Genomic DNA, 12,921 nt, shown 5'->3' with positions numbered 1-12,921 from the left:
GCATCATATTCCAAAAAAGGATCATATTTCACCCAAAAAATCAAAAGGAAAAATAAATAAATAAATAAATAAATAAATATATATATATATATATATATATATATATATATATATATATATATATATACAACTAATAATATTATATAATCTAATGATTATATAATCTGTGCAACAAATATAATAATTTTTGCATTAATTTCTTGACAACTATACTATACTGCGGTGCAAAGGCAAAAGACCGTAACTTCTAACTTCTAACTAATTAATTTTAATTACGATGTAGACAAACAAATTAAATAGATCGCGATCTACCAAACAGCTCCATATAAAAGCACTGTAAAGACTAGATACCATGGCAGCAATATACGTAATCATGAATAACCTTTAAAAAAATCTTTTTCTTTTTGTAATGCAGATTATCAGGCTATCACTTCTAGTTGGATGCGCGTGGTCTCGAATGCCGTAGCTAGCATGATCAATCATAAAATCAGTAGCCTACTAACAGTTCGCAATTAAATCCATATCCTTCCTTTTCTTGTAACCTGATAAAATCAATTCATGGCGATGAACGTCATTGGAGATGTTTAATCCCCAAGCATTTTGAGCATTATTCCCATTTGTTGGCATTCACATCAATCCACAAGTCATTCTTTTAGGTTAGGCTTTTAGTCTGCTTGTTACAATCAAAAAAAAAAAAAAAAAAACCTTAATACAGTCACATTATTATATGCAATATCCTATATGAGACAGCCCATGATCACTAGATTTCATACAGGTGTTACTATAACGATTTTGTAAATGGTGATCAGCAACCAAATATTGATAATGTGGAAGTTACTGTCTTTTACCTTGGTGTGACTTCTCACATTTTGCAGACATCGCAAAGGCAGAGTACATTAACTTCAAAATAGGGGTAAAAATCAAGTTTGAGCTCACAATTTTTTAATGTAGATAATTTTCATTACTAAAACATCCATAGCTTGGGTTTTTTTCTTCTTCTTTTTTCTCATAAATGTTTTTATAACAAATAATTTTAATATTTTTCCCCCTTAGTTTCTTGATAATTGAACACATTTAAAAACCCACATAATATCATAAGGGATCTAATAAAGGTTTCATTTTTCATGCAAAGTATTATTTCTTATCTTTTATTTAGATTTTTGGAGTAAATTATTACCTACTCTTCAGGTTTTGTGAAATTCACCTTTGATCTCATGCTTAAAATTAAGCTGAAAAAGCTGACTTCGTTTTAAAATCTTACTTCTTCAAGGTCAGTTTGCATGACCCACAAAACATGGCCAAAGCCTGGGAGTCACGTCAGTCGTATTTCCCATTGACCCCATCTGTAAGAGCTATATCTAGGGCAGTGCATGTCATTTTCTAGCATTCTAGTTGGCTTTTTATCATTCAGCCTACACCACAATCCAGCCTGAAACGAGATGAAATGTCCAATCTTTAGGTCAGCCCATCACTCTCAGCGAGACGTGGCTTGAGTTCCACAGAGGGTTGTGAGGTTCGCTTCAGTCTGCCGGTTCCTTGAGTTTTAATTGCTTAATTGAAGTCATTATCTTCGAGGGGAAGTAGTCTTTCTGCATTAATTCCCGGGATAAATCAGAATCTAATTGATAGGAGACAGATACAGACTGTAGATCCCTGCCCACTTCTCACACACATTCCCATAATTACATTCTCTAAATTCCCTCCCACAAATAACATCAGCTGTGTGTGTGCTAGGTAAAGTAAGTCATCCACTGTAGAATCATATGTTCAATATATTTTTAATTGAATTGAATTGAATTGAATTGAATTGAATTTTTTAATTTTTTAATTTTTTTTATTTAGTGTACTTTATTTTACTTTATCCACTCTTTTCCACATAATAAAATGCTTATTTTTTCTATAATCATGCAATTTCATTAAATCTTAATATAACAAAAAAAAAATGTATTTTATTTTATCTATTTATCCACTTTTTCCCATTTAGTGAAATTGTTTAATATTTTTCAAATTAATTGTACATTTTCGTATATATCAATTTGTCCAAATTCAAACAAAATCGCCAACTCATAAAATAGTTGTGTTGTCTCGTGAGATCGGAATAGTAAAAAGAGATCTATATGACTAATATATGTACTATACATGACTTGTGTCCAGTATTCTAAGATTTCATAAGTCATGCATATGTGTATAGACAGAATCTGCAGACATTTGTTTTTAGCATTTTCTGCACTGATTTTGGCAACCTCTGTGATAGATATGCATTCCCATTCTGTGGATGTTTATGCAGACACAGATTGCATTTGAGATTTTCACCGGAGCTCTCAAATTTCATACGGTAATTTCATTTTGGTTCTCTGTTTAGAAAAAGCACAACTGCAAATGAAGTTTGAGAGAAGATTAACGACTTACATTTTGCCTGTTCATCACACAACTCTGTCATGTGACCTCTTGTGACTTCAAGCACACGAGTCATATGCACTATTTTTACCTTGTGTTTCACAAAAGAAAGACAATAAATACAGAATATCTTTATTTATTATTATTTATTGTTCCATTAAGAAGTGACTGATGGATCGCTAAAACATTTACAGATTTACAGATCCCAATTGATATCTTAAGGCCCCTGTTCCCTACAGCCCTGCCAGCGGCACTAATGTCTCTAACTGCTAACATTTCACTCCCAGCCCATGGACGATTTCCATGGAGACGGACAACCCTCGAAATCTCTGACCTCTGACCTTAAAGGTTTAGATGCATTTAGAGTATCTTGATTGGAGGTGCACTGCTGTCTTGCCTCTTATCTGGTCCTGATTGAATGTCGAGGGTTGACCGTCAGAAACACTGCTGTGTTTTTGTGTCTTTATGGTAGTTGTTGTATTTCGTCTTTCAAGTCACCTGTCACTTCCCCTTTGTAGTTTGAGTCTCAGTATGTACCGTACTGTTATATCTGTGTGACACAGTTTCAGTAGTTTCCCAAACATCTTCACATTTGAGATCTGCTTCTAATTGCTTCTTCATTTTTTTTCATTATTCTTGTTTTATAGTTCCTTTTTAATTAAGAGACAGAATTTATTTCACTTACTTATCATAGTCACCTTATGTATTTACTTACATTTAACTGTATAATATCTATTAATAGAAGCTTTTCTGTGTCTATTACCATGCTATTTTGTACATGAAGGTACCTTCACAGACAACAATTAAATTATTATTTTTATTTTACCATTATTTTTAGTTATTTAATTTTAAAGAAAATATATTTAAATTGAATGTTTAGTTTAATTTAGTCACATTTAATTGTTTTTTTTTTTTTTTTTTTTTTTTTTAGTTGTATTAATTTTTTTCTGTTTGGCTTTAATTCATTTTATTTCAGTTTTACTAATTTTAGTAATTCAGCTTAAACTTATTTTATTTCAATTATATCAGTTAAAATTTAAGGTTTTCATCTAAAATTTCTTTCTTTTATTGTAATTCACCTTTTTAAATTTTATATTTAAATTATTTTTAAATTATTTTTTATTTTAAATTTCTGCTTAGAATGAATTAATACAAAAATGACTGAATTAAATCAATTGAATTTTTAGCGTTGGTTTTATTTAGTTCATTCATATTTTATTTATTCATTTTTATTCCTGTTTTAGTTTTAGTAATTTTAGTAATTCAGTTTGAACTTATTTTATTTCAGTTAGTTTCTAATTTTGAAATTGAAGTTTTTCATCTAGTATTTTTGTTTTATTTTGTTTCAGCTTTAAAATTATATTTAATAGTTTTAGATTTAGCAAACAATAACAACCCTGGTGGAAATTTCAGTCAAAAAAGGTCTCATTCATGCTGACAAGTCGCTGCAAATCACCATCAGTGTGAACACCTTTCCTAAGGAGATATTTAAAGACTAGAGAATAAAAGGCAAAGAGACTAAGACACAACTTACCGCGGTCAGCAACCTTGCCATCTGCTTTAACAAATGTCAAGCTCCCTCTGTTTCTGTTCACCCCCGAACAAATGTTGCGTTCTGGGTCATCTGGGTCTTATATGGCCATCGTCGATCTGTTGCTGTCTATGCTGTGTTTGAAGTGTTAACCTTTGGTCTGTCTCTCCCGTCTCTGTGTAACTGTACTGTCCAGATCTAGTCAACGTCAGTCCCTGTCTGACATGAAGGGAAAGCAAGAATGATTAAAACATGATATGACCTGCTGGCTGGTGTCTCTTTCACAGTTTGTGCTCATAGAAATGACTGGTATCAAAATATGTATGTGATCGAATGTAGTATTTTAAATTTTGGGGGTAGGTAAGATTTTTCAGTATTTTGGAAATAAGTCTCTTATGAAGGCTGCATTTATTTGATCAAAATACAGTTAAATACAGTAAAAACTGTAATATTGTGATATATTAATGCAATTGTTTTTAAGTTGTTTATTATAATATATTTTAAAATGTAATTTATTCCTGTGATGCAAAGCTGCATTTTCAGCATCATTACTCCAGTCTTCAGTGTCACATGATCCTCAGAAATCATTCTAATATGCTGATCTGCTGCTCAAGAAACTTATTATTATCAATGTTGAAAACAGTGTGCTGCTTATTATTTTTGTGGAAACCGCGATTCATTTTATTTTTCAAGATTCTTTGATGAATGTAAAGCTAAAAAGAACGTTTATTTGAAATAAAAATATTTCCTAACGTTACAAATGTTTTTCTGTCATTTTTGATCAACTTAATGCATCATTGCTAAATAAAAGTAATACTTAAAAATCGTACTGACCCCAAATTTCTGAATGCTAGAAGTAGGGCTTGTAGAATTAGGGCTGCACAATTTGGTATAAATGTAATCATATTGCGACTATTTTGACAGATACTGTTATTTGGAGGCCAAAAGAAAAAGACATGAAATCTCACTGAAGCAGCAGCTCTCACGTTGAACTGCGTGTGCAAACTGCAAACTAGCGCATGAAGGCTGTAAATGAAGTTGTGTATTATCCACGCTCTGCTGATGATAGAACAAATTACTCTCTATGCTGAAGTTCTCAGCTTTTCTCTTTCAGCTGACCCAAAAGTGCATTGAATGAAATCCCACTCAGCTCTCTTAGCATTCACAAAGTTTGATTGGAACCCACCCTGCTGGAAAAAATCATCTGTTAATATGTTTTTGGGAGCTTTTCAGATGGCCAGACTAGCAGACCAAATGGCTGTCCAGTTATATTAGTTTTATTTATATATAATTGTAGTATTTATTAATATTTTGAATTAGCTTTTTTTATTTTTATATTTTGAGTTTTCATTTTAATTTAGGTTTTCAATAATTTTGTTATGTGCCTGTCATATTTTATTTTATTTTATTTTATTTTATTTTATTTTATTTTATTTTATTTTATTTTATTTTATTTTATTTTATTTTATTTTATTTTATTTTATTGACATAATCTGCAGACATTTATTTTAAGCATTTTTGTTATGTGCCTGTCATTATTTTATTTTAGTTTAGTTTAGTTTAGTTTTATCATTTTAATATTTCCATTTAACTTTCAGTTGCAGTTTTAGTAATTTCATTACTTCATTTTTATGTTTTCAATATATATTTCATTTTAGGTTTTAGTAATTTTGTTATGTGCCTGTCATTTTTATTTTGTTTTATTTTTATTGATTTTTAATATTTCCGTTTAGCTTTTAGTTTCAGTTTTAGTTTTAGTAATTTTACTACTTCATCTGAAACTTAAAAAAACTTAAACGAAAATTAATTTAGAATTTTCATCTACTATTTTTACCTTATTCCAACTTTGTTTCAGTTTAGAATTTATTTAATTTAAAATGATTTGTATTAATTGTAGTTTAGTTAATAACACTGGCTTAGCTATGCTGAGAGACTAGCTCAAACCAGACAAGACCAGCCAACTAACTTAGACTGGTTTAGGCATTGCATTAAGCATGCATCGGGCAGTCCACTTTAATTTTTAATTGAATAAAATAATAATATTTAAAAAAATGGGAGTAGGACACAACATTTCATCCTCGTTCATAAAAATTAATTACTATACAAGGAGTTATAAAATTCATATTCAGTGTGTACTACCTGATTCACTGAAAGCAGATGATGGTACAGTAAAAAAGCGTTTACTGTAATAGTCGTTTGGCAGAGGCTTGGTCTTAAAGCTTTTACGTGGACATTTTTAGTGGTTGTAAACAGCTAAAAACACCTATAACTATATTCAAAATATATTAAATTGTAGCCTTAAGCTGTTTAATAATCACTCAAGACCAAATGGTGCAGCCCTATAGAAGAAATAACAGCTACACTGAGGTATACCTCATTCTGATTCCTTTCAGACCAAGAAAAATTGATCTTTTAATTAAGTTCTAACTGTGCCATTTATTTGGCTTCTTGCAGGGACAGCGTTAGACATCAATATCACTTTTCTTAGGTGTGTGACATAGCAAACAAATAGGATGCAGCAATTCCAAAAACATCTGCCTTCCTGTTACTGTCCGCCCATGTTCCCAGTAAATCAGCCCTGTGCACCTGCTTGCTCTCCCCGCACTCTTTACAGGCCCGATCTTGCCTTCTTCTTCTAGCTCTCCTGATCTCTCTCTTCCCTCTTTCAGCGGATCGCTGGAGAAGGGGGAGGTGGGTGGGGGGGCGGTGGGGGGTCCCAGTCGCAGTGACAGCTGCATAGGCGCAGGGACCAGCAAGTCCGGGAGGTGGCACACTGTCCAGAGCCACCTGCACTCCGGCAGCTTGAGACCCAGCAAGTGAGTGTCAGAGGCTGACTGCCTTTTCTTTCAGATGTTTGGGGCAAGAAAGCATGACGGTTGCACAGAGCAAAATGGTGTGATTTTCGGGTGAAAAACTCTTTCTGCCATTTGAAAGGTTTTTTGCTGTGCTCTTTTCTATACTACGACTGTGACCATGACTGCCAAGAACAGAAAATTACCATAAAAGTAGCCAGTAGTCATAAGATTAGTTGACATATTTTAGCAGGTTTGATGAAATTCAATCATTGGCCCCCACATGTTGTACAGTACTGTTCAAAGTTTGGAGATGTTAAGATTTTTTTAAATGTTTTTGAAAGAAGCCTTTATGCTCACCAGGGCTGCATTTATTTTATCTAACTGACCCCAAACTTTTGAATGGTAGTGTATGTAAACGATATGTGTATGAGTAAATAAAGATGTTAGGGAGAGCTATTCCTTTAACTAGCAAGCAATCATTAAAACTATTAAATACATGTATTGAAATTTTTGTTAAATTTAGTTTAGAATAGCAGGTAATTTCATTTGAGTAGAAAGACAATTATGGAATAAAACCAAGGTACTATTGTTTGGAGCTAACAATTAATGGAGTTGCATTGACTTGAACATCAACAGTGCAATAATTTTAAATAATCATAATGCTAAATAGTAGTGGTTGGTTTATTTAAATATCATTGCAATGGTCTTTTTTCCAGTGTCACACACTATTAAAATGGTTTAATGTTTGACAGTGAATCGATACAGTTTTGAAATAATGGAGCAATCAGATAAGATTGGGGTTATGATAATTACATTTCTGTATGTGTGTTTACAGTTGTTGATGTTAGTGATGAGTTAATGCCTGTTTAATTGAATTACGCTCTGTCTATCCGTTTTTGAGGTGTGAACGGCCCCCGAGTGATGACATTTCTCACACTAAGCTGTCAATCTTAGCTTTCAAGTATTTAAAAAATAAAGTGTAGCACTGTGTGATTTGTGACTACTCACAAAAATGAAATAAACCATGCCTATTTGATTGTTTTTAGTGCAAGCTAGCTCTGGGTTTTGTAGGATAAATGGAGGCTTTTAATGGACATGACAGGGCTGGATGCTAAATCTAAGAAAATTATATATTTTATGAAATTTTTCAGCCTTGGGACAACAATGCTTTACAAAAAATATATATATATATTTGCTTCAAGATAGTAATTTATATCTTTTGCTTTAGTGTGCAAGTAGGAAGTATCAGTTTTCCAAATATTGTAATAATTTTTATATGAACCCAAAGTCCTACAACATAAAAAAAGACACTAAGCAATAATACAGATTAGCGTAAATTCACACAAAAACTGAAGCATTTGCACAATACTGAACATTAAACACATATTATAACACAATATTATATTCGCAATGTTGCTTAATTTGATCAGGCACATAATCATCAGGAATATAATGAGTAGTTGAAATAATATCCAGGCCTAATGTGAGATCAAGTAGGTTTCATTGTGTGTTACAACACCACCTCGCATCGCCGAGCATTTAAAAAATTCTGACACCTTAACATTTTGTTTCACTGTTAAATGACATTTAAAACCATTTGTTTATTTATTAAAATTTTTTGTATGTAGTCGCATCTTTTTCAGTCCTCCAAACACCTTGACTGTCTCTCATTTCATGTTTCCGTCCACTACCATCTTCGACCTATAATTGCTTTCTATTTTTGGGTAGGTAAGAGTTGCGACCCTTCTCCTCTTGCTGTCTTATACACATATACTCCATCAGAATTTCTATCATCCGAAGCTCTGTAATAACAAGCAGCTACAGGTTTCTGCTAAACTCAAGGATTTGCCAGAGGACTCTGAGAACCACCAAACACTTCTTCTTCAGCCTGTGTTTGGATAAGTGCAGAATGTCAGTTTTTGTCAGGACTGCTTTGAGAAACGTCCAGAAAATGATTTTCTCGACAACAAAGATTAGGCATTTCCTCACTAATCAAATATTCAGCTCAGATAAAACGACAGTTAAAGGGATAGAACACCCCCATTTTCTTTCTTCCTTGGAACACAATAAATTATTTATTTATTTATTCATTCATTTAAGCATGTTTCTTCAACATTTTGTATTTGAGACCTTTATCGCCCTTATGCTATTATATTTTACTATTTTTTTTATTTTAAATTAAGCACGTTTCTTCAAGATTTTTGTTTTTGAGAACTTTAACACTAAGTTTTATTTTATTAAATGTTATTATTATTTTATTTTGAGCATGTTTCTTCAGGATTTTGTATTTAAGACTTTTATTACTATTTTATTTTATTTTTAATACATTTTTAATAAATTTTTATTGAACTGTTCCTTTTAATAAATAAGTGTGCTCACTAGTCTCACCTTAAACTTAGTTACAGCCCTGAGAGGATAAGATCCTTTATAACTTTCTAATATGAAATTGCTGCTGCGTTACAGAGGATATGACAGAAGCATCAGTAATGTGATGCACAGTTTCTCAGTTAGCCGCTGAATATTTAACGTTCATATGAGGAAGTACTGGCCTAAAATTGGTTTTTCAAGCCTTGTCTTTAACAAAGTGCTTTTACTTTAATGTCAAATTTCACACAGTATTCATGTCTGTTGAAGGCTAGAGGCTAGACGAATCCAACGAGAACAACCTTTCATTTTTTCCCTCTAAAGACAGCGAAACTTCATTTGGGGAGCTGTTATTGTCTTTCATTCTTTGACGCTTTCTTTTGCGTCTGTGTTTTCTCACTTTAATCATTGTTTCGACTGAGTCTGCAACCCCCACACGCTTCTTTTTCTTCCTTGCTTTCTAAACCTATTTATAACACACAGAACTGAAGCAGATGAGATGAGAAAACAAGTAGATGGGGAATGTAAGTTACTTAATGACAGCTCAAGCTGCATAATGGGTGTAAGTGCAGGATGATATACTGCATTACATACATGCATATATGCTGTATATATATATATATATATATGTGGATATATGTATGGAATGGTATTTATCTAACAGTCATGTGTGAAACGAGTGCCGTCGCAATGCCTGTGGCATTATTACGTGATTTAAAATAGGACGTGTGCAAGGACCAACTTTCCTTTGTTGAACCTGGAACTAAATTTCTATCAACCAGTCAGATTTTAGAATGAGGGTTAAGATAAAGATACTTTCACCTGACTTACTCTCAACCTTTGATGCCTTTGACACTCAGATATTGCACTATTGTACTATCCATCTTAGAATATATCAGAAAATTGTTCTCTAAACTTTATAGCATGCCTTTAATATTGCAGGACTCAACCATAAGTATGATACACTGGCCTTGGGCCAGTGTGAGAGAGTTTTACATTCATTGATTTTGTGCGTCCATTTTTTTGGCCTTGAAAACTTTAACATTTGGTTTTCTGTGATATATTCAACATTGTTGTTGCAAATTCTGCTGATTTGGTAGTAAAATAATGTTATGTAGTTGAATAATATAGATGAAATTTGGCCTAATAGTCTTAGAAACATTGGCAAAAATGTGGTGAACTAGAATCAGTCAATAATGTTTGCATTTTATGGCTTTGTTTTCAAGCCCTTTTTTTATTTTTTATTTTAATTTGAATTTTTTTTATGAGTTCATAAATCTTAATTTCCACTTTCTTTTTATTATAGAAAAAAAATGTAATGGAAACCCAACATTTAATGGAAATTTTCTAGTAAATAAAAAAAAAAGTTTTTTTTTTATTTTTACCTTTGTTTTTGGCAGAAAGTAAAAATCATATTACATATATATCACATATCTAACACAGATGGTGTAATAGTTTAACAAAGAACGTTGATTCAGGAACAAGTCCTACTTGGCTAAAGCACGTCATGCCCTATGATAAGAAATGCCTACTCACCAACTCTAATAATCATACTACTGTAGCTATCAATGGAAAATCCCAACTACAGCATAAATAATCCTTGTTTTTGCCCTAGGTTGTGTTTGCATGTTGGCATTGCCCATGATTCATCATGTAGATTGACTGGTAATCATTGGCTCTGTGTCAACATTTTGCAGACTGTTATTGCAAAAATAGTTTAACTTCAAATGTCACATTAAAACACTTGAGTTGCATATAATATGGCTTTACTCTATAATACATTGGAGAAGTTTGACATGAGTCATGTGAAAGGGCCTTTACTTAAGGTTATGATTATGATAATTCAACTTTATTATCACATGAGAATAAGGTGGCATTATAAGATGGCAATTTCGTATGAATTCGTACATCATGAATTCTGTGATAATGTAAAATTTTTAGGGGGGAAAAAAAGTAAGCAGGTCAACCCCTAAGCCAGACCCCAAAACATAACCATCACTTGAATGTAAGCAGATCATAAAAAAAATTACAAATGAGATTGTATACAATGATATGAATTAGCCACCAATTCACCAAAATGTAAAATAGTTACGAATTGCCATGAGATTGTGTTAGATGGTGTAATAGTTTAACAAAGAACGTTGATTCAGGAACACGTCATACTTGGCTAAATCACGTCATGCCCTAAGATAAGAAATACCTACTCACTAGATCTAATAATCATACTAGCTATCCATCATTACATTCTAAAGACAATCACAGAATCTACAGTAGTTATTCCTTCATTTAACTCATCTACATGAATTCATGTCCATTAACGTGCCGCCGTTCCTCTTGCAACCTTGACAAGTGTATAAAAAGCCTAGTTGTAGCAGAGTTTGAATTATTGCTGACATTCATTCCAAACTCTTTCACCAGGGACACCTCACTTGAATGTTGTGCAAGAATTACAGCACTGGGACCTCGATAGGGGTGTGTGGTGCTTAACCCTGGTGCAGTAAATCCTCCAGCAGAGCATTAGCATCAAACAGAACAGCTCAACGGGACTTTGCACTAATCAGACATGACGCAGAGGAAAGGAAGATGTTGAGAGGGGTTGAACGGATAAAAATGATAATTGAATTGAGATGCAGGAAGATGTAGAGAGGTCTTTAGCAGAAGGAAGTTGGGTTTACAAGATGTATGCCTTTGTCAGGTCATGCCACAAGAAACACAACTACCCCTTTTCCATTGAAATGGTGCAGGGGCTTGTCCTGGAGGAACTGTGAACATTATCAAAACCAGTTTGGTGCAAGGTCCTATCCTTTTGAACTTTTTTGGGGTACTCTATCTGGTGCCTGATTAGAAATTGATCTAAATTTTAGTCTAGCATTTGGCAGGCACTTGGAATTGGATCCAAGGGATATATTTTTCAACAGTTCATGCAATTCCTGGGTATCGAACTCATAACCTTGGTGTTGATGCCATTAAACAAGATCACAATAAAGTGTAACATTTTTGATTAAGCTTCCGCTTAAAAAAGACGTAACTGCCTACTGGTTCCAGATTGGGCTCCAGTATCAGCACTGTCACCTTATCAGTGGAAAAGGGGGGAATGTAGTGTACATGTTTTACATTGTGCTAACGATGCAGGCTAACTTTGGTTTCTTCTTCTTCCCTCATTCCCACATTGTGCATTTGTTCCCCCAATGGACGTCTTAAAATGTCTATACCTTCATGTTCTCTACCCTTCCCTCCCTCAACTCTGCGGTCTCGTTTGTTTCTCTTCTTTGTCCCAACACTCTTCCTCATTCTGTCATCTTTTCATGTCTGGCTTCCTCTCCCTCTTCCTCTTGGGTCTTTCTGGTCTCCATTAATTGTGTCTACCTTCTCTTCCCTTTATCTTGTGACTTCCTTTCTGTCCCTGTTTCTCTTCTTCGCCTCGCCCCACAACTCGGCCCCATTCGTACGATGTGGTGCCAGTTTTGGGGACCCCTCTCTTTCCACCACCTCCACCTTGGAGCATATCCCGTCCTCAGCAGCCCGCCCCAGGCCCCTGGTCAGGCAGCAAAAGCTCCAGCAGCCCTTACCCACCAGCCCCCCGCCAGGCCCCAACGACCCCCCAGCCACCTCCCAGAGTCTGGGCCAACTGCACACTGGGCCTGGGGGGTGTGGGGGCCACCGGGGGGGCCCGCGGGGGGTGCGTGGTAGCCCGGCTGGGGCAGGGGCGTCCCGCTACAGGTCAGGTGGAGGGGCACGCTCGCGTTCCAACCCTGGAAGCTGGGACCACATGGTGGGACAGATCCGGAACAGAGGCATGGACGTCAAGTCATTCCTGTGAGTATCAATTGCCAG

General features: G+C 34.3%; 1 pseudogene; it reads left to right on the top strand.

The window, feature by feature from the left end:
• Positions 1 to 12,921, top strand: part of LOC109058551 — a 129,958-nt pseudogene that overhangs the window by 61,610 nt on the left and 55,427 nt on the right.

This window comes from Cyprinus carpio, chromosome B7 (genome assembly GCF_018340385.1).
Source record: "Cyprinus carpio isolate SPL01 chromosome B7, ASM1834038v1, whole genome shotgun sequence".
Lineage (NCBI taxonomy): Eukaryota > Metazoa > Chordata > Actinopteri > Cypriniformes > Cyprinidae > Cyprinus > Cyprinus carpio.
Note: the sequence above shows the minus strand (reverse complement) of the source record. Positions and strands in the feature narration are given on the sequence as shown.